Genomic DNA, 26136 nt, shown 5'->3' with positions numbered 1-26136 from the left:
GAAAAGATCTTACCTATGGCTACAAATAACAAAAATTGGAACTTAAAACTAATATTATGTGAGCTCTCTCTTTCACCTAAGGTAATATATGAGGGTGTGCTGAAAAGCAGTGCCTCAGAGCTTATTATGTGAAAACTCCTAAAACTTTTTAAATTGCCAGAAATAATCTGCTTCAGTGGCTAACCCATAAAATTGGATTTGACCAAATTGACAATGTAATCACCGCAGAATAAGGCACATTATTAACATTCTACATCTTTATTCTTCATGCTATATTTTATTTGTCAGTATTGCCACCCTGGCGACAAACACATTTGTCCCAATAAGAGACCAGTTTGTGGATACTGTCACTGTAGAATGTTTGACTTTTTGACAGAGCCACAACCTCACTTCTGCTTGTACTATTTCATCTCTATCAAAGTGAAGTCCTCAAAGGTGTCCTTCAAGTTTTGGAAACAGATGAATATCAGATGGGGTTAAGTCAGGACTGTATGGAGGATGATTGATGATGGTGAACCAAAGGTGTCGGATTTTTGCAGATGTCGCAGTGTTTGTGTGTGGTCTGGCGCTGTCATGCTGAAGGAGAGGCTGTTCCATGTGTGGATGAACTCTGTGTATTTGAAACTTGATTACAGCACACTGTTTCTCATGCACCGACATTGTTAGGTTACGCACCTCCATGTTACGCACTACAATTTGGACCCCTCTTGCAGCAGTGGCTGCAAATATGTAGACATGAAGAATAAAGATGTAGAATGTTAATAATGTTTGTTTTATTTAAAAAGCTTTTAAGAGTTACCACATACAAAATTCAAAAGCATCACTTCTCAGCATGCCCTCATTCATTTTGCGAGTAACATGCTGAAAATAGGAAATGGTGAAATAAATTTTAATAATGTCTTTTTTTACCAAGTGTGTTGGAATTAACTGAAAAACTATACCCAGATACACATACCATGCCAACTGAGACACTCGATTGGTTTCAGTAAAGGTTTATACAGTTGTCTATGAATGAACAAGGCAGTAAAGTAAATGACTTGATTCTGTTCAAGTATGATGTCCCGTCACAAATTTATTACTCTTTTGACACAGTCATAGAGAGGAAGCAGTACATTACCATACTGAATTTTGAAATTCATTGATGCTGCATGGAACTCCACCACATAAATTAATGCTGAAAGTAGGTACAATAGAACAAGATTCTGAATAACCAATCTCAAAATGTTTTTGATACAGTGCACAATATTAACTAGTGGTGCAACTGAAACAACTGTTTTGATGCCGTAAATACCAATGATAACCTACAGACTTACCTTTCCGGTAACTCATGAGATTCACCTTTGGTATCACAATTAACAATGCACAGGGCTAGACACTGAACATTGCTGGAATTGACCTAAATATGCAGCGTTTTACATATCCAGTTGTATGTGGCCCTGTCGCTTGTACCTCAAAACATAGTAATTTTTACACCTAATCCTGAAGAGGTTATCAATGTAGTACACACAGAAATATTTAAATACATGGAAAATATCTGCTGGACCAAAGTTAAAGCATAAACAGTAAGCTTTTTAGGGCTTCATCTGGAGGCTAAATGCAACAATTTTTCAACTTTCTTTACAAACATGATCACTACTATAATTTGGAGATAATATTCTGTTCAGAGGCCTGCAGTGGGCATATGTGGCCTGCCTGGGACAACAGCCATGACTAGCAGGTGAACCTCAACTAATGCTGCTGAGTTAGCTGTAGAGCGGCACCAAGGTTTGCCAGACTGTGCAGTGCCATGCCGCAGCCAGAGTCCACTCGAGGGCTGTTTGTTTTGGCTGCTTGTCTAATCCAGGTGCCCACTAGGTGGACACAAACCAAACTCTCTGTGGTCCATTTGCAAGCATCTTTGTACTTTACTCTATATTTACCGATACAGTATTTAACATCTGGTCTTATACTAAATTAACTGATGGCTGTAACATCAGTTGTAAGATGATTCCTTGAAGCTTCTCTGTTGCATATAGTTGGTAAATCAACATATTGTTACATACTTCGGAAAAAATAGTTAATTTTATGGAAAGTCATCCTACAAATTATCAAATTTTTGCAATACTGTGTTATGAAATGACAAGTATTTATAAGTTTTATTTGACACTCATGGGAATTAGGTGGTCATATTGTAGCAAAACTGTTCTCATATTGAAACATCCTGGCAGATTAAAACTGTGTGCCGGACCGAGACTCGAACTCGGGATCTTTGCCTTTTGCAGGCAAGAGCTCTGCCAACTGAGCTACCCAAGCACAACTCATGCCCCATCCTCACAGCTTTACTTCTGCCAGTACCTCGTCTCCTACCTCCCAAACTTTACAGAAGCTCTCCTGCGAACCTTGCAGAACTAGCACTCCTGAAAGAAAGGATATTGCGGAGACATGACTTAGCCACAGCCTGGGGGGATGTTTCCAGAATGAGATTTTCACTCTGCAGCGGAGTGTGCGCTGATATGAAACTTTCTGGCAGATTAAAACTGTGTGCCGGACCGAGACTCGAACTTGGGACCTTTGCCTTTCGCGGGCAAGTGCTCTACCAATTGAGCTACCCAAGCACAACTCATGCCCCATCCTCACAGCTTTACTTCTGCCAGTACCTCATCTCCTACCTTCCAAACTTTACAGAAGCTCTCCTGCGAATCTTGCAGAACTAGCACTCCGGAAAGAAAGGATATTGCGGAGACATGGCTTAGCCGCAGCCTGGGGGATGTTTCCAGAATGAGATTTTCACTCTGCAGCGGAGTGTGTGCTGATATGGAACTTCCTGGCAGATTAAAACTGTGTGCCGGACCTAGACTTGAACTCGGGACCTTTGCATTTCGCAGGCAAGTGCTCTACCAACTGAGCTACTCAAGCACGACTCATGCCCCATCCTCACAGCTCAGTTGGTAGAACGCTTGCCCACGAAAGGCAAAGGTCCCGAATTCGAGTCTCGGTACGACACAGTTTTAATCTGCCAGGAAGTTTCATATCAGTGCACACTGCACTGCAGAGTGAAAATCTCATTCTGGAAACATCCCCCAGGCTGTGGCTAAGCCATGTCTCCACAATATCCTTTCTTTCAGGAGTGCTAGTTCTGCAAGGTTCGCAGGAGAGCTTCTGTAAAGTTTGGAATGCAGGGGACGAGGTACTGGCAGAAGTAAAGCTGTGAGGACGGGACGTGAGTCGTGCTTGGGTAGCTCAGTTGGTAGAGCACTGGCCCGCAAAAGGCAAAAGTCCCAAGTTCAAGTCTCGGTCCGGCACACAGTTTTAATCTGCAAGGAAATTTCATATCAGTGCACACTCCACTGCACAGTGAAAATCTCATTCTGTTCTCATATTGTATTAAGTGTATCTTTTTATCTTCAGCTACAACTTTTTCAATGCAAAGTCTGGCTTCATTCTGTGGCTTATTTAGCAGACTTTTCTGAAAAATCAACAACCTAAATTTTTTACTTCAGAGAACAAACACTAACCTATGTATTGTGCAAGGCTACATTGAATTGTTAATTAAAAAACCTTACAATCCAGAAAATTGTTTAAATTCCAGCCAAACTGTGTGCTTTGGCACGCGTTATGATTTCACAGTAGAAATTCACTTTTCCTTAGACAAATATATCAAGAACATAATTAAAGGTCATTTAAAGAGGCTTGGGAGAACTTTGAAACACTATTTACCTGCTGTGTCTAGTATTAACTATTGGATTCCCAGTCTACTGGAAGCAAGAATAATTTTGAAATCCTCATTAAGCATGAATTAAAATGAGCAGCTTCTGGAAATTTGCAGTGACTTTTAAGTTGCAGAAACATTATAAATCTTTGTACTGATAAGTTTTTTTTGTTAAGGTTAAAGACAGAGTTCCCAATGCTATTGATGAAAGCGATGGCAACTTTATTACTTGTCTAATCCACTTATTTGTAAAAAAGGCTTTTTCTTCTTACACTTCTGTAAAAAGTGTATACAGGAACAAATTTCTTGTCAGAAGTAATTTGGGAGCGTCTTTTGGTGGTTCCTGACTTCAAAGTTTTGTGGTGTGCAAAGTAGGCAGATCTTTCTCACAGAATTCCAAGAAAGGACTGAGCAAGTTAATTCCATAATGAAAACTTGTCCATGCTAGACCTACCCTTCGTGGAAAAGCCTTCATCAGCCCTTTTAATTTAATGCAACAAAAATGTTAACTATGTAAATGAATTAGCACTGTTGAACCATTTGATTGACATTCAATTACTTACTTGTTACAGTTTATTAGATGGGGGTTCATGCACATCAGATTTTTATGAATGGCAGTCATAGGTAGAAAAAGTTCAGCAACGATTGCTGTTAGGTATCTGCAAAAATATCTACACGACATCAAATTATGTATTAAACACAAGTATCTTCGTTAAAATTAAAAACTCAAGTAATGAAGGAACACATGAAATTAAAAACTAAAGTAATGTAGCAACACAAACAGCACACTAAGAAGACATATGAAGTATGTGAAAACATTCTTGCTTAAAGTGTGCTAAAACAAACAATTCAGGAGTTGAAGATTTGACAACAAAAATCAGATGTTATGGAAATGATTTTAAACTCTCAGTGATATTGTAGTGCACCATAAGCAGGTTACTCACATTTTCTGTAGATATTTGATTATGTTTATCAGTAATTATAAGCCCAGCTGTACTAAATACCCTCCCGCCAGAGGCAAGTATGCATAGTATGTCTCGTGCTACTTGAGTCAGTCTGGGATAAGTTGTTGCTCTTGATTTCAACCACTTCAGAAGTGACTGTGCCTCATCTGATTTTTCCCATCAACAGATACATAGAAACGTCATCACCCATGTTGTCCTCCACCCACCATGATACAAAGACCCTCTTTGCATGTTTTGAAGGGGTTGATGCTGAGGCTTCATCTTGTGTACAAGATTCTGCAAATGATACGACATGGAGGATAATTATGTTATATTGTGCACCTGCTAATAAATTGAATTTATTTTTTTAACTTTTATATGATCAACCTTTTAAGATGGCATGGCTGATAAAATATTGGCAAACTTACATCACATCGCATTTACTGTGAGGTGCCCATATCCGTAATGTGCTGCGGCATGAGCTATCTCACTCTCAGTTACTGATAATTGGCTTAGATGACATTCCTGTGGTACTAGAAATAGTGCAGTAAAATGCACTGACTTTGTTTCCATTTTTTTGCAAGTTCGTGCTTTCAGCAGTGTTGTTTCCTGCAAATGATTTACGGTGTTCAGGCGCACCATCATCTCTGAATACAATCTCGTATCTACTTCTAGGTATTTAAAATACGAAACTAAAAGTTTGTATTGGTTTCTAAAGGCATAGTATTATGTATATGGGTATGCGTACCTCATTGTCTGCTGAATTCTCAGTATATTGTTCCTGCAGCTGGTACAGCAATGGCACAAGCAACTGCAGCATTGGACCACTGTCAGCTTCAATAGCAGCAGTAGCCTTCTGAAATACGAGGGCTGTTCAATAAGTAATGCAACACATTTTTTTCTCGGCCAATTTTGGTTGAAAAAACCGGAAATTTCTTGTGGAATATTTTCAAACATTCCCGCTTCGTCTCGTATAGTTTCTTTGACTTCCGACAGGTGGCAGCACTGTACGGAGCTGTTAAAATGGTGTCTGTAACGGATGTGTGTTGCAAACAACGGGCAGTGATCGAGTTTCTTTTGGCGGAAAACCAGGGCATCTCAGATATTCATAGGCGCTTGCAGAATGTCTACGGTGATCTGGCAGTGGACAAAAGCACGGTGAGTCGTTGGGCAAAGCGTGTGGTGTCATTGCCGCAAGGTCAAGCAAGACTGTCTGATCTCCCGCGTGCGGGCCGGCTGTGCACAGCTGTGACTCCTGCACTGGCGGAGCGTGCGAACACACTCGTTCGAGATGATCGACGGATCACCATCAAACAACTCGGTGCTCAACTTGACATCTCTGTTGGTAGTGCTGTCACAATTGTTCACCAGTTGGGATATTCAAAGGTTTGTTCCCGCTGGGTCCCTCGTTGTCTAACCGAACACCATAAAGAGCAAAGGAGAACCATCTGTGTGGAATTGCTTGCTCGTCATGTGGCTGAGGGTGACAATTTATTGTCAAAGATTGTTACAAGCGATGAAACATGGGTTCATCACTTCGAACCTGAAACAAAACGGCAATCAATGGAGTGGCGCCACACCCACTCCCCTACCAAGAAAAGGTTTAAAGCCATACCCTCAGCCGTAAAGTCATGGTTAGTCTTCTGGGACGCTGAAGGGGTTATTCTGTTTGATGTCCTTCCCCATGGTCAAATGATCAACTCTGAAGTGTATTGTGCTACTCTTCAGAAATTGAAGAAACGACTTCAGCGTGTTCATAGGCACAAAAATCTGAACGAACTTCTCCTTCTTCATGACAACGCAAGACCTCACACAAGTCTTCGCACCCGAGAGGAGCTCACAAAACTTCAGTGGACTGTTCTTCCTCATGCACCCTACAGCCCCGATCTCGCACCGTCGGATTTCCATATGTTTGGCCCAATGAAGGACGCAACCCGTGGGAGGCACCACGCGGATGATGAAGTAGTTATTGATGCAGTACGACGTTGGCTCCGACATCGACCAGTGGAATGGTACCATGCAGGCATACAGGCCCTCATTTCAAGGTGGCGTAAGGCCGTAGCATTGAATGGAGATTACGTTGAAAAATAGTGTTGTGTAGCTAAAAGATTGGGGAATAACCTGGTGTATTTCAATGCTGAATAAAACAACCCCTGTTTCAGAAAAAAAATGTGTTGCATTACTTATTGAACTGCCCTCATACTTTTGAAATACTGAATTAATTTGTCACCTACCTGGTAGTACCAGTTCTCAAACAACTGCATTTTCCCTAATTCACTCAAAACCTAGGAAATATGTTCATGATACATGAACATGATTTTAACATGACACACAAAATATTCCCGTAAGTATCAATGTGCTGGTTTATTGTAACTTGCAACTGCAAGTCTGTCACATGGCTGTTTCATTTCAAACAAGTTTTTACATCTTTTTTGCTTTCACCATATGCAGACATTAGAACAGTATTCCTGCAAAAATTGTGGTCATTGTACAGAAAGTGACAGTAATTCTGAAGTGTCTTTGTCACATTGGCCCCCCCCCCCCCCTCCACCCCGCCCTCTCCCCCCCGATTGATAACGAACATAATCCTCAATATATGTCTTGTGAATATCCCGAAGTTGCTCATGTTATTTTTGTTTCCTCCCATATATCCGTAGCACTTTTCTCCATATCAGATGGAAACTCTGCAACAAACGGGAGCCGACTTTTCCATTACAGTTCTCCTAAGAGTCAAATACTGCATTTTAGTGTATGTGTCTGTCCACATTTTAGTTGTACATGCATTTGCACAATGCATCATATATTGCAGCACTTTGGGGTTCATAGCCACATGGTATTCTATTACTGCTACCACCACCACCAGTCTAACCATTAGGGGAAGCTTTGCAGGTATTAAAGTGGTGCAACAGGGTTGTGGTACAGTTATCGTGCAAATAACTTGCAACAGTCATTGCACTATGGAAAACCTACAGATTTATTCTGAATATCTACAATCAGTGGAATATTCTGCCATATTAGGTTATCTCCTGCATTCTTCAATGAATGTAGATTCCGTCCTCCAGTTTCTTCCACAAAATTTCTAATCGTTGAAGGGAGCTTTGCTGTTCACTATGTATTTTTGACAACAGCAAGGGTAGGGGGAGTTTCTTGTGTACAATGATGTGCTGAGCTTGACTCGGTGTACCAGAATTAGTAGATACTATAGAATTAAAATATAGTGCAGAATTTAATAATTAAACACTTGGAAAAGGGGATATCTTCTCATACACAAGGCCTGTTCAGAAAATCCTGGAAATTTCTCCACAAAGTTCTTCTATGCATAACTTTTACTTATTGTGCATGGTCTCCATTGAAATACTCCCCTCCACAATTGATATAACGCTCCCAGTGCCATTTTGACTTCTGGAAGCAGTCTTTGCATACCTATTGCTGGATCACATGAAGTGCTGTCTGTGAATTTTCTATTATCTTGTCTGTCATTGCCAATCTTTGTCCTTTCAACAGGGTTTTCAATTTTGGAAGTTAAAAAAAAAAGTGTGCAGGGACCAGGTGTGGAGAGTACAGAGGATGAGGCAGTGTGGTGATTTCATTTTTTGTGCAATAGTCATGCACCAACAGGGATGAAGGTGCGGGCATGTTATCATGATGCAAGAGCCATGAATTGTCTCACCACATTTCAGGCCGTTTCCTTTGCACATTTTTTCACAGGCATCGCAAGATGCCCCACTAGTACCACCAATTAACAGTTTGTCCTTGTGGCACAAATTCATGATTAACTATCCCTTCAAAGTCAAAGAAAACTATGAACATGAATTTGACATTTGACATGATCTGATGAGCTTTTTTTTGGTGTTTTTAGAACCTTTTCCGACCCATTGCAAAAATTGAACCTTGTTCTCAACATCATAATCTCATCACCAGTTATAATTCTCTAGTGGAACATCTCGTTTGCTTCTGCAATCTCTCTTACAGTCAGTCTTCCATTGGCATGCACAATTTCATTGTCATTCCTGACACGAGCGTCGTCAGTAGACGTCAAAGGGCGTCCTGAAGGAGGGTCATCTTTAACCTCTTTCCAGTCATTTTTAAACCATGTGAACCATTTGCAACACCAAGTATGGCTTAAGCACTCATCATCGTTGGCTTCCTACATCATTTGATGTGTGTCTGGAAAGGTTTTCTTGAGTTTCACGCAAAGTTTAATGCAGACGCTTTGCTCCCATAACTCTGCCGAATCGAAATTCGCAAACTGTGAAACACAACGTTCTACTCAATAAAGCACTGAACATCAACTATCAGACATACAACAATGAAATTTCCAGCAGTTACACATCAAACACAGGGGAACAGACCTCATACACACTTAGCAAAAAATACTGATGTCGGGTACATATTGGAATGTAGTATTTATTGGAAAAGGAGGAGAAGAGTGTATCATAAATAATTTAATAATAGCACAGAAACATGAACAATGACAGCATTCAAGTTGAAAATGTAATGCCCAAGTAGTTAAATATTTGTATATGATAATGAATGTCTACTTAAAAATGTTTGTCTTTTCTCTTTCTTTCTAATGCACAGTGTAATAGTGAGATCTCCCCAAAATGTAATCTTACAATGCTGATTTATGCATCGCTGAAATTACAGGGACACCTTTAAATTCACAACCATGTATTTCAAATGACATGAAGACCACACAGAAACTGCTGTTAAAATGAGTATTTGTGACCCACTGCCCGGAAACAGGAGTTTCTGCAAGAGTGGCTTATAGAAGTCGTCAGTGATCAATAAGGTGAGGTGCTCATTAAATAGGAATTATGTTACTTGAAGAAACAGCAGCCAGCCACTTTTTATACAGCTTAAGCTTGTGTATACCATAATACATTTTAGGTTTTGACTCATTGTCGTGTAGATCTTCATCAATACAACGCCCCCCCCCCCCCCTCTCTCTCTCTCTCTCTCTCTCTCTCTCTCTCTCTCTTTGTTACTGCATTTTGAACACTGCCACTGTCATATGGAAAATAACAGTTGTATGAGCTACCACATTTCCTGAATTGTATGTTTATGTTTAATTAACTGTTAAGTTCAGTTACTCCTTTTCCATAACTTTTAGCCCCTTTTTTCGCATTTGTGTAATGAGTCACTATATGTTATTTTACAGGTAATTTTTTCACACTATTTATGTGAAATTACTAAAGTTCAAACACAGAATTAAAATGATGTCGCATTTTCTGTTGCACCCATCTAGAGGGCCCAGATCTGGCCTGAGGTACGTGTGAAGTCCCACCTACCAATAGCATCAGGGGTTGTATGTTAAAAGTGTGGTTTAGTGCATTTTGAGGAGGATACAGATGGTCTGTTATCCTCGTCTTTTCTTTCTGCTGAGTATATTGTCAATTAGGTAAGGACTATGACCATTGTTGTATGATATTTATTTATTATTTTCAATTCATTTTCAAAATACAGTTTGGTTTCTGATATAGATAGTAGGTGGTCCACCATGGAATGGAAAGCTGCAAGTTTGTGTGTTACCACAAACCAAACCAGATTTTGAAAATGAATTGAAAAGAATTAAAGAAATAGCATACAGCAATGGTTATAGTCCTGCCTTAATTGACAGCATACTTAGTAAAAAGAAGAGACAGAGGATAATAGCACTTCTGTATTCTACTCGGAAAACACTAAACCACACTGATAACAAATGGTCCCCCATGCTATGAGGGGTGTTCAGTAAGTAATGCAACACTGTTTTTTTTCTGCCAGTTTTGGTTGAAAAATTCAGAATTTATTGTGGGTTTTGTGGAATATTGCTGCTTCAGCCCCTACCGTTTCATGAAGTTCCAATAGCTGGCAGCAGTATACATAGCCTTCAAAATGGCATCTGTAACAGAGGTATATTCCAAGCAAAGAGCTGTCATTGAGTTTCTTTTGTCAGAAAACCAGAGCATCACAGATATTCATAGGTGCTTGCAGAATGTGTATGGTGACCTGGCAGTGAGCTGAAGCATGATGAGCCGTTGGGCGAGGCATCTCTCATCATCACAACGAGGTCACACAAACCTGTGTGACCTCCCGCGTGCTGGCTGACCAGACACACAGCTGTGACTTCTGCAATGTTGGAATGTATGGACACTCTCATTCAAGGTGATTGACGGATCACAGTCAAACACTTCAGTGCACAACTGCACATCTCTGTTGATAGTACTGACAGACTCGGCCACCAGATAGGATACTCCAAGGTGTGTGCCCACTGGGTTCCTCGGTCTAACAGAAGACAAAAAAATCAGCGAAGGGCTATCTGTGTAGAATTTCTCGCATGTTAAGAGACCAATTATGATAATTTTTTGTCGAACAGTGTCATAGGCTATGAAACATGAGTTCATCACTTTCAACAAAGTGGCAGTCTGTGGAGGGGTGCCATACCACCTCTCCTCTGAAGAAAAAGTTCAGAGCTGCACACTCAGTTGGTGAAGCCACAGTGACGGTCTTCTGAGGCTCTGAAAGGGTTACTCCGTTTTATGTCCTCCCTCATGGTGCAACGATATCTCTGATGTGTATTGTGCTAAACTCAGGAAATTGAAGAAACGACTTCAGCATGTTCATCACCACAAAAATGCAAATGACTTCTCACTCACCATGACAACTCAGTGCTTCACACAAGTCTGCACACCCGAGAGGAGCTCACAAAACTTCGGCGGACTTTTCTTCCACATTCACCCTACTGCCCAGATCTTGCTGCTTCCGGATTCCATTTGTTTGACCCAATGAAGGATGCATTCCATGGGAAGCAATACTTGTATGATGGGGAGGTTATTGATGCAGCAAGATATCGGCTCCAATGTCAACCAGTAGAAAGGTACCATATGAACATACAGGTCCTCACTGTAAGGTGGCGTAAGGCTGTTGCATTGAACAGTGATTATGTTGAAAAGTAGAATTTTGTAGCCAAAAGGAAGGGGAATAATAATCTTGAATAAAACTAGCTTGCTCCTTTGTATATGTTGGTAGAACTACACAGTTACTTCCCATCAGACTAAATTCCAGGAAATATATTCCAGCTTTTTATACTGGGAATACTGTTGCCTACATTATGTTCAGCAGTAAAGACGAGATTCCACGTTTAGAACTGAGTGGAATTTATAGGATTTTCTGCAGTATATGTGGCAACTGTATGTAGTTTAATCAGGTGGGGATATAAATGTTAGACTGACTGACTGACTGTGAAAGGCATTGGAGACTGAAAAAGAAAGATTCCTACTTTCCTGAATGTGTTCTAAATGAAAGTCGTTCTTATGATATTAAATGCAAGGTCCTCCATAGAGGAACTAAAGGCAGCAAATTGACATTACTCAGACGTCCAGCTATTAAAAAACACCAATCAAAGAATCTTCACATGGTCATTAATGACCAAACACAGTTTCATTACTCACACTTACTAAAGTAGCAGCAGCCAGGAAATATTTTTCTCGCCAGTAGATAAAATGCTTGTTCTAACTGTTTTACACACACACACACACACACACACACACACCCGCGCCCGCGCCCGCGCGCGCGCGCGCGCGCGCGCGCATTCATTCACATTTGTTATATAGCGTTGTATCTTGAATAATGTACTCATCTCTGTACTATGCTGAGATTTTTTATATAGATCACGATTACTTGTTATATTATAATCAGGGCATGCACTGTTAATTTTGTAGCTTGTGTAATTTTTGTTGACGAAAGAAATGTCCTGGTGAAAATCCACAGTTGTTTCAATAAAGTCCTGCAAGAGCATCTGGGGTAACACTACTACCAATTCTGATGACCTTCTTTTCTGCCATAAAGTCTTTATTTGCTTGTGACTGGTTTCACCAGAATATGATGCCATATGTCATAACTGAATCGAAAAGACCAAAACACACAACTTTGATTGTTTCCATGTCACAAATAGATGCAGTAGAGTGAATAGCAGTAGCTGCTGAGCCCAATCTTTTACATGGGTCAAGGATGTGATCTGCCCATCTATTAATATGTATTCCCAGGGATTTGGAAGACTTGGCTCTCAATTGCACCGTATTTTAGTTCAACATCTTCTTCATTTCTTTGTGTTGTGTGAGATAGAAAGAACAAAGTCATGTTGACATTGAGTGACATACCATTTGAATTGAACCAATCTGCAGCTTCCTTGAATATAGCGGTTGCAGCACTCTCTAGACTGAAGTTGGGCCTTCAGTATTTCAGGTTGAGTTTCCCTCAAGAACAGTTAAATTCCCCTTCTGGCCATCCAAACTTTGGTTTTCCATGATCTCCCTAAATTTATCCGTGCAAATGCCGGGATGAATCCTTTGAAAAGGGCCCACCCAATTTCCACCCCTATTCTTGAGACAATCTGAGCACATGCTCTGTTTCTAATGATCTCACTCTTGACACGATGTTAAACTGTATAATCTTCCTTCTTACAAGAAGATAAACAGTGGTGTGCATGTGAGATGGAGGTAAATAGCACAATTCAGTGATACACCATTATCCTTATGCGTTATGTATGTTCTCACATGTGAATCGTTACTGGTGTACTTAGTCACCTTGCTTTCATACATAAATAAATATTCCCTGTGTCAGCCGTGGTCTTGTCAATAGAAGGGATCAATCCATTTTTCTTTGGACACACAGTCCAATTTCCACTTTTTAACAAGATACACTAAAGTACTGGTCCTTTGAAGGTTATTTATACTTGTGTATGTTAACCCACATGAAAAAAGATACAAAAAATGTCTATTCAAAATAGGCTTATACCCTTTTGATCATTTAAAGTTGTCATTATTCGCTGTAAGTCATATGTCGCCTTTTTTCCTTATTTGTGGACTTTTGCCCAAAGAAGTGCGAATCTAGTTGTAACTTCTACAGAATATTAAACACCTCTATTATCACAAGTTTAATGGAAATGGAAATATGAGTGTATAGTTTCGAAGTATTGCAACACAATGTTATCACTCTGCTACTTTTTGTTTTGAGAGTAAATTTTACTGTTTTAATAGTGACTAGTAGGGAAATTCTCGAAAGAGATGTTACACAGTGTTTCTATTGCAATGCAAATGTTTAGATTTACTCTAAAAGTGAAGATAGTCTTACCAGCCCTCTATCACACTTGTTCATATGTGGATTCAGATTTTTTTTCTAGTATACTCATTCTATCTTAAGCGAAAATGCTAGTATTTATTTATTTATTTATTTATTGTTCCGTGGGACCAAATTAAGGAGAAGTCTCCATGGTCATGGAACGAGTCAATACGTGAAATTATAACACGATATTAGAAACAGATAAAATGGAATATATATATAAAAAAAACATTCAGGTGACAAGTCGTAAGTTTAAATAAAGAAACTCAACAATGTAACACTAGAATTTGCTTAATTTTTTATCTCTTCCAGGAGCTCCTCGACAGAATAGGAGTGAGCCATGAGGAAACTCTTCAGTTTGGACTTAAAAGAGTATGGGCTTCTGCTAAGATTTTTGAGTTCTTGTGGTAGCTTATTGAAAATGGATGCAGCAGAATACTGCACTCCTTTCTGCACAAGAGTCAAGGAAGTGCATTCCACATGCAGATTTGATTTCTGCCTAGTATTAACTGAGTGAAAGCTGCTAACTCTTGGGAGTAGGCTAATGTTGCTAACAACAAACGACATTAAAGAAAATATATACTGTGACACTTTTCGTGTTGAAGTGTCACTTATTTCAGATACTGTTCTTATGGTAAATAAAGCAGCATTTAGTTTCTGAGCATGATCCTGTACATGGGCTTTCCACAACAGCTTACTATCTATCCGAACGCCTAGGAACTTGAACTGTTCCGTCTCACTTATAATATGCCCATTCTGTCTGATCAAAATATCGGTTCTTGTTGAATTGTGAGTTAGAAACTGTAAATACTGAGTCTTACTGTGATTTAGCATCAAATTATTTTCCACAAGCCACGAACTTATTTCATGAACTACATTATTTGTTACTGTTTCAATATTACACACAAGATCCTTCACTATCAAGCTGGTGTCATCAGCAAACAGAAATATTTTTGAATCACCTGTAATACTACAAGGCATATCATTTATATAAATAAGAAACAGCAGTGGCTCCAGCACCGACCCTTGGGGAACGCACCACTTAACAGTGCCCCATTGGGACTGAACATCACTACCACACTCAATATTGCGGAGAACTACCTTCTGCTTTCTGTTCTTAAAGTAAGAGGCGAACCAATTGTAAGCTACTCCCCTTACTCCATAATGGTCCAACTTCTGCAGTAATATTTTGTTGTCAACACAGTCAAAAGCCTTAGTTAAATCTAAGAAAACACCTAGCGCTCGCAACCTTTTATTTAATCTGTCCAAAACCTCACAGAGAAAAGAGAATATAGCATTTTCAGTTGTTAAGCCATTTCTAAAACCAAACTGAACATTTGACAGCAAATTATGTGAATTTATATGCTCCAGTAACCTTGTATATACAACCTTCTCAATAACTTTTGCAAACACCGTTGGCATAGAAATAGGTCTAAAATTGTCAACATTATCAATGTCCCCCTTTTTATAAAGTGGCTTCACTACCGAGTACTTCAATCGGTCAGGAAACCGACCACTCCTAAAGGAAAAGTTACAGATATGGCTAAGTATTGGGCTAACATACATAGAACAATACTTCAGTATTCTGCTAGATACCCCGTCATATCCATGAGAGTTCTTGGTCTTTGGTGATTCAATTATTAACTCAATCTCCCTCTTGTCAGTATCATGGAGGAGCATTTCAGGTAACAGTCTCGGAACACTTTTTTCTAAGAGTGCTATATGATTCCCTGTTGGGACTAGGTTTCTATTTAGTTCACCTGCTATATTCAGAAAGTGATTATTAAATACTGTACATATATGCGACTTATCAGTAACACGGACATTCCCACTACGCACTGATTCTATATCCTCGACCTGTCTCTACAGACCAGCCACTTCCTTTACGACTGACCATATGGTTTTAATTTTATCCTGAGACTTAGCTATTCTATCTGCATACCACATACTTTTTGCCTTCCTAATAACATTTTTAAGCACCTTACAATACTGTTTGTAATGGGCTGCTGCGTTTAGATTTTGACTGTTTCTAACGTTTTGATATAATTGCCACTTTGTTCTACAAGATATTCTTATCCCTCTAGTCAGCCACACAGGCTGCCTGTTTGTGCTAGTGCCCTGTTTTGAACATTCTGTTAACACGTGTTACAGCACAAAAATCTTTTAGAGTTAAAATTTGTGCATCATGATCTGAAAGGCCATTCACCTTTTTGCTAACAGAATGCCCTTCTAGTAATGAGGAATGAACAAAAATGTTGTCTATGGTTGTTCTACTGTTCCCTTGCACTCTCGTTGGAAAGAATACGGTTTGCATAAGATTATATGAATTAAAGAGGTCTACCAGCATCCTCTTCCTTGCATGCACAATCACTTATACAATTAATATTGAAGTCACCACATATAACTAACTTTTTGTATTTCCTATAAAGTGAACCAGGAACCTCCTCTAGCTTTAGCAAAAATGTTGTGAAATTGGAGTCTGGGGATCTATAAATAACAACAGTTAGAAGTTTAGCTCCGTTAAATTTAACCACACCGGCACAATATAAAAAAAATTGTCAGTGGGAGTGGGAGTCTGCTGCTCAGGGTAATGTTGATTGCTTTTTGAGAGCACTGTTACAATAAGTACAAAAATTTTAATATCTGACTACTTCTGAATCTATAAACGACTTCAAAAAGTAAGTTACATATTATTATGGCACTGCAGTTAACTTTCATTGAATTCTGCACTACACTTCAAAACAACACAGACACAGGACACTATTTTTCAAAATACTCATCACTTTTCTGCAGACAACGGTAGGAACTTTCTACTACCCATTCAGTTCCTCAATGATAGAAATCCACTCTTTGATAATGGAGCCATTCTAGAACCATTATGTGAATCTCCCCATCATTGGAAAATCTTTGAATGCTGTGAATCAGTTCCTCGATTGGACATTTCTGTCAGTGGTCGATGTTCGTGGCCTTTCTTCCCAATGAGCATCATCCATGTCTATGTGGCATTCATCAAATTGTTGGGCCTGTTTCACTTTGGATGGACACGGCATTGCATTTGGTCCACATGATGCCAGAATTTAATGGTGAATCTGTGTGACATCTAGATGTTTTGCCCCACAAGAATCATACTGTCTTACGTACTTCAACTTTGGCATAAATTCCAGCTGCCACACCATTTCATTCCCACACTGTGATGCACCTATTAATCTTACCACAACAGAACTTCGTTTCCGGAAACCCAGAACACCTACTCCCTTCTGACAATGTGCCACTCTTGTTGCACAATGGTCTTAACGTGAGATGACATGTGTAACTTACTTTTTGAACTTCCCTTGTAATAGAGCATTAAGGGAGAAGTAGAAAATGCAGTTTTACTGCTTAAGTGAGACGGGAATGCCAGTGTCCAAGCTGGTTGCTATGCAGTATTTCTAACATTGATAGCATGATCTGGGTTCTCAATAATAGTAATAATAATAATAATAATAATAATAATAATAACAATAATAATAATAATAATTTCCCATGGAGACCCGGGAAAAGAATAAGCCTCCGGTATGTTCTGCCAGTCGTAAAAGGCGACGAAAAGAACACACCACTAATAGGGCTAACCCCCCTTTTAGTGTGATTAGTTGGTTCAGGACAGAACTAAAGAAGCCTCGGACAAGCGCCGTCATGGTCGGGGACGACGCTTGAACCCTATGCCCGCCCACAATGGTAACGACACTGCTAGCCAACTGGAAAATGATTCAAATCCAAATAGAGGTGTTTTGCAGGATATGCTTCCTGCAACCACCCTAGAAGGAAAGCAAAGACAGAGGATGAGATGGTCAGATGAAGTTAATCGACACCTCATGTTCTGTTATTACCAAGCAACAAACCTAGGAACCAACACAACTGGATACAGATCACAAGTATACACAACATTTATTACCAGATACCCAGAATTAAAATTTTTAACAGAACAACGACTAGCTGATCAGATCCGTGTAATAATCAAAAATAACAGGATACTCCAGTCAGAATTAGAAAACATCAAACAACAAGTACAACAAATACTGGAACAAAATAATGTGCAATCAGAAGAAGAAGAAGAAGAAGAAGAAGAAAATACAGTAATGGACTCAAACATCCCAGAGCAAACAAACAAAGAACAACACGCATCAATTAAACAGTCAGAGGAAAACAAAATCTTAAGACAGCCACCAGAACAAGCACAAACAGAACACAAAGTGACACACATGTTAGATACAGAAGAAAAATTTCAGCTGACATATATAGAATACAAAGACGCAAATACAGACATTAGACCATTCTTGCATAGACCGCCAAATAACCCACAAGTCGAAACAACAATAAAAACTGTCAACACAATCATTCACAACAAAATAAATGAAAACACAACTATGGAAGAGTTACAACTACTGGTTTATATAGGAGCACTCACTACACTAAATATACACACTAGGCAGAGATCAGAACCAACCAACACACGGAAGAAACCACAAAACCAGCATGGCAACACAGGCTACAGATCAGAATAGAAAAACTGAGAAAAGACATCGGACAGCTAATACAATTTATAAGAAATGAAATGTCAGAAAAAAAATGAAAAAGGTTAGGTAAAATCTCACAACAAGAAGTGATAGAGCAATTAGATGAAAAGAAGCAGAAATTACAAGCATTGGCCAAACGACTTAGAAGATACAAAAAAAGTGAAAATAGAAGGAAACAAAACCAAACATTCAACACAAACCAAAAGAAATTTTACCAGACAATAGATAAAACACACATTAAAATAGACAATCCACCAAACGTAACAGGCATGGAACACTTCTGGAGCAACATACGGTCAAACCCGGTACAACATAACAGGCATGCACGGTGGATACAAGCAGAAACAGATACATACAAGATGATACCACAAATGCCTGAAGTGATAATTTTGCAACATGAAGTCACCCAAGCAATTAATTCTACTCACAATTGGAAAGCCCCTGGAAAAGATAAAATAGCAAATTTCTGGCTAAAGAAATTCACCTCAACACATTCACATCTAACTAAATTATTTAACAGTTACATTGCAGACCCATACACATTCCCTGATACACGTACACATGGAATAACTTACATGAAACCTTAAGATCAAGCAGACACAGCAAACCCAGCTAAATATCGCCCCATAACATGCCTACCAACAATATACAAAATATTAACTTCAGTCATTACACAGAAATTAATGACACATACAACACAGAACAAAATTATAAATGAAGAACAAAAAGGCTGTTGCAAAGGAGCACGAGGATGTAAAGAGCAACTGATAATAGATGCAGAGGTGACATATCAAGCTAAAACTAAACAAAGGTCGCTACACTATGCATACATTGATTACCAAAAAGCTTTTGATAGTGTACCCCACTCATGGTTACTACAAATATTGGAAATATACAAAGTAGATCCTAAATTGATACAGTTCCTAAACATAGTAATGAAAAATTGGAAAACCACACTTAATATCCAAACAAATTCAAATAATATCACATCACAGCCAATACAGATTAAGTGTGGAATATACCAAGGAGACTCACTAAGTCCTTTCTGGTTCTGCCTTGCTCTGAACCCACTATCCAACATGCTAAATAATACAAATTATGGATACAATATTACTGGAACATACCCACACAAAATCACACATCTGCTATACATGGATGACCTAAAACTACTGGCAGCAACAAATCAACAACTCAACCAATTACTAACGATAACAGAAGTATTCAGCAATGATATAAATATGGCTTTTGGAACAGACAAATGTAGGAAAAATAGCATAGTCAAGGGAAAACACACTAAACAAGAAGATTACATATTGGATAATCACAGCGACTGCATAGAAGCGATGGAAAAACAGATGCCTATAAATATCTAGGATATAGACAAAAATAGGAATAGATAAAACAAATATTAAAGAAGAACTAAAAGAAAAATATAGACAAAGACTAACAAAAATACTGAAAACAGAATTGACAGCAAGAAACAAGACAAAAGCTATAAATACTTATGCTATACCAATATTGACCTACTCATTTGGAGTAGTGAAATGGAGTAACACAGACCTAGAAGCACTCAATACACTTACACGATCACAATGCCACAAATATAGAATACATCACATAGATTCAGCAACTGAAAGATTCACATTAAGCAGAAAGGAAGGAGGAAGGGGGTTTATCGACATAAAAAACCTACATTATGGACAGGTAGACAATTTAAGAAAATTCTTTGTAGAACGAGCAGAAACTAGCAAAATACACAAAGCAATCACTCATATAAATACATCGGCTACACCACTGCAATTTCATAACCACTTCTACAACCCTTTAGATCACATAACATCAACAGATACGAAGAAAGTAAATTGGAAAAAGAAAACACTACATGGCAAGCACCTGTATCATCTAACACAGCCACACATCGATAAAGACGCATCCAACACATGGCTAAGAAAAAGCAATATATACAGTGAGACGGAAGGATTCATGATTGCAATAAAGGATCAAACAATAAACACCAGATATAACAGCAAGCATATTATTAAAGATCCCAATACCACAACAGATAAATACAGTCTTTGCAAACAACAAATAGAAACAGATCACATCACAAGCGGATGTACAATACTAGCAAATACAGAATACCCCCGAAGACATGACAATGTAGCAAAAATAATACATCAACAGCTTGCCTTACAACATAAACTTATAAAACATGTTCCCACATACAAGTATACACCACAAAATTTACTGGAGAATGATGAATACAAATTATACTGGAACAGAACCATTATAACAGATAAAGCAACACCACATAACAAACCTGACATCATACTCACCAATAAAAAGAAGAAATTAACACAACTAATCGAAATATCCATACCCAATACAACAAATATACAAAAGAAAACAGGAGAAAAAATTGAAAAATACATCCAACTTGCTGAGGAAGTCAAGGACATGTGGCATCAGGTTAAAGTTGACATTATACCAATTGTACTATCAACTACAGGAGTCATACCACACAATATCCACCAGTACATCAATGCAATACAGCTACATCCAAACTTGTATATACAACTACAGAAATCTGTAATTATTGACACTTGTTCAATTACCTGAAAGTTCCTAAATGCAATGTAACATATACCGTACAGTTAAAAGGAAGTCACGCTTGATCAAGGTCTACATCACCTTCCATTTTTAACCAGACATAACGTCTGAGACAAGAAATAAATAATAATAATAATAATAATAATAATAATAATAATAATAGAGTTGTGATTCTCTGTATTTGAACAGGAGTAATTTTTTTTTTTTTTAATTTATGTGTGCTGCATTAAATTCAGAAACTAAGTTAGGGATTTTAACAAGTTTAAACATATAAAAGACTGTACTCTGAGCATGATTCTGCACACATTCTGTCACATTACTTCCCACAGATTCCAGTAGCTGCTGTCATCCTGACATGAATAACATTATCAGAGGCACACGAGTCGTCATTGGCATTGCCACCAACAATTCCTGGTAGTTTTGAAGAGTAACATTTTCACAGCCAATGATGTGCAGTCGATGTTGCATATGAACTGTGGATGTCTTGAAAATAAAAGTGAGCATTTATCAGATCATGTGCGTTGTGTTGTGATACAAAAGGCTTTCATAATAGCAAGTGACATGCAGTCAGTTTTATCAGTATGTGTTGATTAAATGTTAGTCAGTCATATGAGAAAAACCAACTACTCTCAACTTGTACTAGAATTTTCTGAATTACAATCTGCTGTACTGGCTGTTTTTATTTGGTTTAAAATATTATTTTATTTTGTCCTCTTCACTAATGTAAAGTTCTGGTAGTGCAGCCGTTTTCAAGTGTCTGAAATGAAGTGTAGATAGAACATAATTAAAGTATAAGCAACAATTAGTCACTGAGTCAACATAATAAAAATTAAAATTAAATAAAAATATAAATAAGACAACTTAAATATTTGAGTGACTGTCAAAAATTATATTGGTCATACATTGTTAAAGTGCAATGGGGTGAAGCAGTTTGCAATAAAATAAAAAGTGGACAACATACAATGAGGGACAACATCAGACTTTAAAATAAATAAAAATACCACTTGCAAGTAAGAGCGTATATGGGGTTAAGTACCAGGTACAGCAAACCACCCCCCCCCCCCCCACTTCCCCCCCCCCCCCAAAAAAAAAAAAAAAAAAAAAAAAAAAAAATAATCCAGCTGGCCAGAGATAAACCGGTGCACCAATACTCTGTGTTGTACAAATAATGTTAAAGGAATCTGTGGTAATCTACATAAGCGGTACAGTGCACAAATGAATGGCAGTAACGGAAAGAAGAACTAGTATTCTTTTATTTTACGTACTCAAATTTATCTCTGACCACTGGCTGATCTCAAGTGTCAGTATTGGACAAGGAATGGGAAAGGTATCAGCCGTGTCCTCTTAATACAAATCATCACATCATATAATTTTTGGAGTTTTCCTAGTAGGCAGAGTATTCTATTATTTTTCAGGTATGTTTCTGAAAGATTATTACTTCCTAATTGAGGCAGTAATGATATTCTGGATGCCTGCTTGAAACTGATGGAAAAACCTAATTCACTTCAAATGACCCAGTTTGTAACTTGTTCTACCATTTCATTAAATTGACAACTCACTGAAACTTTTTGGCACGTTAAAACTGTGTGCCAGACCAAGACTCAAACTTGGGACTTTCACTTTTCACTAGCAGGTCTACCAACTGAGCTAACCAATCACATCTTATGGCCTGTCCTCACAACTTTACTTCTGTCAGTCTTAATCTGCCTGGAAGTTTCATATCAGAGCACACACTGCTGCAGAGTGGAAATTTCATTCTGAAAATGTCCCCCAGATTGTTGCTGAGCTATGCCACCACATCTTTTCTTCCAGGAGTGCTAGAGTCACAGGAGAGCTTCTTAATTTTGGAAGTAAGGAGATGAGGTACTGGTGGATGTGAAACTGAGGGGATGGGTCACGAGTCGGGTTCAGTTGGTAGACCACTTGCCCACAGAAGGCAAAGGTCACAAGTACGAGTCTTTGTTAAGCACACAGTTTTAATCTTCCTGAAAGTTTTGTATCAGCACACACCCCGCTGCAGAGTGAAAATTTAATTCTGACAACTCAATGTTCCTCTTACTCCCCAGACAGTGTTCTCACAACATCATGTATAGTTTTGATTTTATTTTGAGATTCATGTATTGTGTTTTTAAAGCTATTATCATTTCTTAAGACCTTAAAGTATTGCCTATAATTAGCTGCTGCAGACTGCTCTTGATTGTGCTGTAATACCATTGCTGATTTCTCACACATGAGATTTTCTGATATCTTCTTTTGCTAGTAATGGTTGGTTACCTTTCCCTTTTATGAACACACACACACACACACACACACACACACACACACACACACACACACACCTGTGCAGCTACATTGTGCCCAACTAGCTTTCATAAAAGTCTGAATGAATGTCTTGTACTTATCAACCAAGCTTATGACATTTTACTTATCCAAACATTGATAGTCCTTAAAGAGGTGAGAAATGATTGTATTGCAAATGGATTAATGAGATTATTGCACGCCTGTGTACTCCCAAATTCTTTAATACCTTCCATTCCTTTTGTAACTGTTTCCAAACTGAACATGTCCACTAAAACAGGCCAAGAAAATTATTGTATATAGCTGTGTTGTTTTCTCCCTGTAGTTTTGTTGTGTTTTTTGTGGTGGACAGTAATTGAAATTAAAATATTTGCATATGTTTGACTTCTTTTTTTGCTCTATAGAATACATTATAGGGTAAATATTGAAGCTGCCTAATAGTGTTATTCCCAGTGGTTTCTTAGATAAACACAGAATCAAGTTTGCTCAGAAAAATCCTGAAGCTAGAGTGAAGGAATCTGTAAATCATTACCATTAAAAGTAACGTGTTTCCAGAAATTGAAGCATTGACACACTGCACTTGTATATTAAAAAGTTTTAACACACAAATTTGTCAACATTTAATGTTGTTTTAGGCCACATTGATCTATAAGGAGTATCTGAGCAGGAAGTTTGCTAATGTATGTCAACTTTTCACTTTGAAGATTACGTTTTGTGTCACAAGAATCATGATCTATAGTTAGTTTGTTGACTTTTATCTGTAATCCTCCAGTACCTGCAGTGCTCTGCTGGATGACCTCGTTTGGTTACAGAGACACCACATTGAGTAGGAATACTTGTTAACCAAACTCCCACTAAAAAAGATATTTCTCTTTCCTACCCATCGCAGTGGGAGTGTGACCACCTCTTCCAAGGCTTTTCCTTAAAAAACCTACCATTACTACAAACAATTCCCCACATAATTAGGTCATGGCACCTGTTGTTGTAACCATTTCCAGCCATGCATTAATGCATTTGACAATCTTGTTGATGCATGGCCTTTCATGATTCCGTAGCAACTCAAAAACGTACACATTGGTGCGCTAAATTTCAGAAACTATCTTTGTCAGGCCACTACTGATACCACATTCCTAGCCTTACCAGACTGTTATCCTCCCTACACTACATTGGCTTGATCAGTGAAGATGTGCAGGCAGCACAAATGTACAAACCACAGAATTGAGTATGACAGTAGTTCACACAACCATGCCAGTGGTGTCTCAGAGTGGGCAAATACCTGTTGCATCCATAGCGAGCAGCAAAGATCAGATGGATATCCTTGATCACACAGCAGTAGTCCACACTGTGAGAAATGTGGTGGTGGTGGTGGTGGTGGTGGTGGTGGTGATAGTGTAGATAACAGACACGATAAAAGGCACCCACATTGCTCTGTGAAATAGATGGTGACAACAGTTGTGCAAATGCAAATAGAAGCCAGGCTGTTGAAAAATGAACACATACATGAGCAATAGTCACAGACTGTGAACTGGAATTGAAATATTTAACCCAAAGAAAAAAGCAGCAAATTGCACACAAAAATCTGCCATTTATGATGTGGATAAATGTGTTATTTGGCAACAGTTTCTGTGACAATATGAACAATACTAGAAAATACAAACTTAACAAGTTTATGTTGTACAGACCTAGATTTTGTAGCTAACAGACAACTCTTAACAAGGGGTGGGTATGGGGATTAGAGAATAGTTGAATGTTGATGTGGTTTGAGGTGGCTGGTATATAATCCTTAAACTGTTCTTACTGGTGAGTGTTTGTTGTATAGGTGTTGAAAAGATGAATTTCAAGATTTTAAGCAGGCCTGAAACAGCAAATGTTGAAAATCTTCATGGTAAATGATAACAGCCAAACAGTTGCAGGATAAAGATTTATTGAAATCCTTGACCACAGTTTCGGTATATCTAAATATATCTTCATCAGCAGCAATACTACACCTGAACAGGAAGACACCTTCATTAGCAAAAACTTAGCACCATAACTGAGAAAGAAAAAAACACTTACAGCTTAAGTAACCGTATAATTACCAAAGTATTACAAGCACAAAACTTTTAGTCACTTACTAAAATCACATCCTGCGGTGGAGATACATAAAACAATCGTACCAAAGGCTTCGTCAGTAGTTAAAACATCATCTCCATTTATACAACATAATTATGAAGAGAAAGTTGATGCAGACATGGCAGAGCAACAGTACTTCACTTGTGAACTAGCGTGAGGAGGGTGTGGAAGCCCTAGGGCAGACAATTTCACTGACAGAGGGCAATTGTGGTATGTGCGAGACACTAGCACACATTAAAACCCATGGATACATACTCATGCACATCAAAATTTTTAATTGTTGTGCTAATTCAAACCTTCTGACTTAATACATAAAACATATCAGAACCGTATGAAAACACCTACATACAATAAAAATATGATACCAATTTACCTGTGTCCTAGTGTCAAGCAGACGAAGCTTGAGCTAAGGAACATATCTAATGAGAGAGGGCGCTAGTGTTATGTGTGAGAATCTCATAACTTAAAGACTAAGATACATACACTACTGGCAATTAAAATTGCTACATCATGAAGATGACGTGCTACAGATGCAAAATTTAACCGACAGGAAGAAGATGCTGTGATATACAAATGATTAGCTTTTCAGAGCATTCACACAAGGTTGGCACCGGTGGCAACACCTACAACGTGCTGACACGACGAAAGTTTCCAACCGATTTCTCATACACAAACAGCAGTTGACCGGTGTTGCCTCGTGAAACATTGTTGTGATGCCTCGTGTAAGGAGGAGAAATGTGTACCATCACATTTCCAACTTTGATAAAAGTCGGATTGTAGCCTATCGCTATTGCAGTTTATCATATCGTGACATTGCTGCTCGCGTTGGTCA

At 38.5% G+C, this 26136-nt stretch overlaps 1 protein-coding gene across 3 annotated transcripts in view; it reads left to right on the top strand.

Annotated features, from left to right (window-relative positions):
* LOC124556449 overlaps window positions 1-26136 on the top strand; it is a 219397-nt gene that overhangs the window by 76542 nt on the left and 116719 nt on the right. For 2 of the 3 annotated variants that reach the window (XM_047130398.1, XM_047130400.1), the window contains exon 3: window positions 9280-9424. The exons of the other annotated variant lie outside the window; for it this stretch is intronic. The gene's annotated coding sequence lies outside the window, so the exon portion shown is untranslated. The remainder of the gene's footprint in view (window positions 1-9279; window positions 9425-26136) is intronic. 3 annotated transcript variants of the gene reach the window in all.

The sequence above is a fragment of the Schistocerca americana genome, chromosome X, assembly GCF_021461395.2.
Source record: "Schistocerca americana isolate TAMUIC-IGC-003095 chromosome X, iqSchAmer2.1, whole genome shotgun sequence".
Taxonomy (NCBI): domain Eukaryota; kingdom Metazoa; phylum Arthropoda; class Insecta; order Orthoptera; family Acrididae; genus Schistocerca; species Schistocerca americana.
The sequence above is the reverse complement of the archived record's forward strand: the minus strand, read 5'-3'. Positions and strand labels throughout refer to the sequence as shown.